Source organism: Poromitra crassiceps (genome assembly GCF_964638095.1).
Source record: "Poromitra crassiceps genome assembly, contig: HAP1_SCAFFOLD_193, whole genome shotgun sequence".
Taxonomy (NCBI): domain Eukaryota; kingdom Metazoa; phylum Chordata; class Actinopteri; order Beryciformes; family Melamphaidae; genus Poromitra; species Poromitra crassiceps.
Window position 1 is genome coordinate 238,944 of NW_028152191.1, and position 3,386 is coordinate 242,329.

General features: G+C 47.1%; 1 pseudogene across 1 annotated transcript; it reads left to right on the forward strand.

Annotated features, from left to right (window-relative positions):
• Positions 1-1,087: 1,087 nt before the first annotated feature.
• On the forward strand, positions 1,088-2,110 carry LOC310770721 (UV excision repair protein RAD23 homolog B pseudogene; annotated as a pseudogene). The gene has a single exon. The product of its transcript is annotated as a UV excision repair protein RAD23 homolog B pseudogene (transcript).
• The last annotated feature ends 1,276 nt before the right edge of the window (positions 2,111-3,386 follow it).

The window sequence follows — 3,386 nt, forward strand, 5'->3', positions numbered from 1 at the left end:
TCCGTTATAAAAGTTATAAATATAGTCACGTTATAAACAACTAACCAACGCTGGAGGTCCGTATGGAAACTCGAAATGTGTGTTACTCGAAATGGTTAAAAGTTAAATCAATTTGGTGGCGTTTTACTGCCATGTAACATAGCTAGCTAGCCGCTAACATTAGCCACAGTTAGTAGCCGACTACCCACAATGCATTACGTTATCCCAGCACCCGAACGACACGGCTGTAGAGCAGAATGGCTCTGCTGTAAAAGGGTAAAATCCTCATAGACGTTTTTTTTGTCGGGGGCTGGGGGGTTATCTAAATTGGTTACACCGGAAATAGAACCCATAGTTAACGTAAGGCAAAATGGCCGCCAAAAATAAGGTGGATAGAAACCGCCGATCTCCTCGCTGATAGTCTCATTTGCTAATGTACTGTAGGTAAGATGTGATGCATCAGTATTACATTTAGAATATTTCATAACGTTGAAAGTTCCTCACTGACATTGAAATAAGACACTTTCTCCTAAGCACTGCCTTGCTGTCTGTCGCCGGGCACCACTCCTCTTCTGATGGCTCTACTACGGTGCCACTGCATGGCACTCCAGCTCCATGGCACTCCAGCTCCAGCCATCTGCTCAGCCTGTCTGCTCCTCTGCTGTCACTCACTGCTGCCCCCTCAAGTGTCGCTCAGCAGCCTGCTGGGCGCTGTGCTGTGGTTGTGAAGCAGCGAGAGAACATTAGCTTCATAAACTCTAATTATTGAGGTTCAGTTGACAGTTGCAGTGCAAATACTTCAAGGGTCCTCAAGTTAACCTGTGTTCCACCAGGCAGTCTCTCTCTATTTACAGGTGCACTACTAGGCGACTATGCACACTGGCGCTTACAAGTGGAAGTGAGAGGTAAAAAAAAAAAAAAAACTCTTTGAACTTCAATATCCAGAAATCCTGCAACTGATTCATGACAGATACTGGTCATTGTGACATCATCAGTGATGTCATAAATGCTTCCCTGCAGAGGCTATAAGTAGGATCCGGCAAACATTCTTTCAAAGTTGGATCAACAGTGTTTGAGCAAAGACAGGGAAGAAAACGTGGTCACCAAAATGCAGATAACTTTGAAAACATTAGAACAGCAAGCGTTTAAAATCAACATTGATGCAGAGGAGACGGTAAAGACATTAAAAGAAAAGATTGAACATGAGAAGGGGAAGGACAGTTTTCCAACCACCAGACAGAAACTGATATATGCTGGTAAACTTCTCGACGATGACACGGCCCTCAAGGAATACAGAATCAACGAGAAGAACTTTGTGGTCATCGTCGTGGCAAAGCCTAAAGTGGCCCCAGCTTCTCCCCAGCCTTCACCTGCCTCTTTGGCCTCCAGCACTACAGGTCCCACAGCAGCCGCTGCCTCAGTGTTGTTCCGGACACCCCACCAGAGGTTGCACCCACCGAGTACAAACCACGGCAGAGGCACCCATCCACTGCTGAACCGACTGCTGAACCGACTTCCGCGCCTATCGGAACCAGTGAGGCCTCAACAAACACAAATGAATGAAGTGATTTCGGGCCAGCCGTATGACGCCATAGTGACAGAGATGATGCTGATGGGCTTCGAGAGAGAGCAGGCGGTAGCTGCCCTCGGAGCCAGCTTCAACAACCCGGACAGGGCTGTGGAGTACCTGCTCACGGGCATCCCAGCCAGGCAGGACGGCCACACGGGAGGGCATGACCCTGTGGCACCTCCAGTGGGTGGAGTGCCAGCTGTGCCCACAGCCGGTATAAGCACCCCGGTCAACACTGGCTCGTCACAAAGTGGCAACGCTCTGAGCTTCCTAAGAAACCTCCAGTTCCAGGTGATAAGACAGATGCAGCAGATCATCCAGGCGCTGAATGGCCCCACTCCCGTTGCAGTTGGTGGAGGTGTGGAGACAGGGGGAGCAGGAGGGGTAGCAGCTGATGCACCCAGTGGAAGTCACATCAACTATATCCAGCTCACGCCGCAGGAGGAGGCGGCCATTGAGAGGCTAAAAGCTTTAGGATTCCCGGAGAGACTTGTTATACAAGCCTACTTTGCTTGTGAGAAGAATGAGGACTTGGCTGCAAACTTCCTTTTACAAGACTAGGTAGCGTGCGAGATTTTTCCATTTCTAACGCACGCTCAATTTCTAGTGTGTGTAGACTCTGGAGACGATGTGGCAGGGGCGCAACATGTTGTCTGATTTATGACATCACTGATGATGTCTTGATTTGCGTCACAAATCACTGATGATTTTACTGATGATGTCACAATTTGCGTCGTGACACAAAACTTGACTAACACCGCAAAATCGTGACTTACACCGCTAGGCAATTTGAATGAGGATGATGATGATAACTTTGACGATGATTAAGAGTTGACATCAGTGGACATAAACCACATGTACAGGTTTGAGCAAGGAGAGCCTGTGATAATAAATTATTATCGACTCTGATTGCTTATGATATGGCAAGGCATTTCAGCAATTTTTCTATTACAAGCCACACTCACGTGGCTTGCAAGGGACTATGGGGATACGGGTGGGTGGGGTTATTGCCACGTTCTGGCTCAGGGGAAGTCAGTCTATCTCGCGACGTGACAGTAACTGCAAGCGAGAGATGTAACGTAAGAGTACTTTGGAATAAAGGGCTCCTTTATTTTTTTTAAAGAGAAGTGACTTGTCTCTCCGCTATGGAGGACCAGGAGAGTCTTACGCTAATGAATAGAGTGTCCCCTAGTCTTCCTGTACTGGGGTCCAAGACAATATACATTACATAACAGACAATGAAATAGAATACACACAAAATGTATGACATCTATCTATTATCTATCTATATATCACTGATGACATCATAGTGACATCGCTGATGATGTCATCCGTGATGTCATAAATCACTGATGATGCCAGACAGGGAGCATGTGGGCAATGTTTCTCTTGTTTGTTTGTTTCCATTTTTATCACACACACACACGCACACACCCAAGGAGGCATTGTGACATCACTGATCATGTCATCAGTGATGTCACTGCCTCCGTGTGTGTGTGTGTGTGTGTGTGTGACAAAAGTTGAAACAAACAAACAGAAACAGAGAAACATTGCCCACATGCTCCCTTTTATATATAATCACTGATGATGTCATTAGTGATGTCATAAGATGTGAGCTTACACAGCGGTTGAGGCTTATTGCTGCTTTAACAAGTTATGTTTATTTCACATTTATGCATGCCATCAGGTTGAAGTCACAGGTGTCTTAATGGCCCATTCAAAAACAAAAGCAGGCCAGCAGCTGTATTTGGGCCCCAGGCAGAGGGAGCAGGGCCTGCCGGCTGCTCAGGCAGAGGGAGCAGGGCCTGCCGGCTGCTCGCACAGATGAGTGTGATCT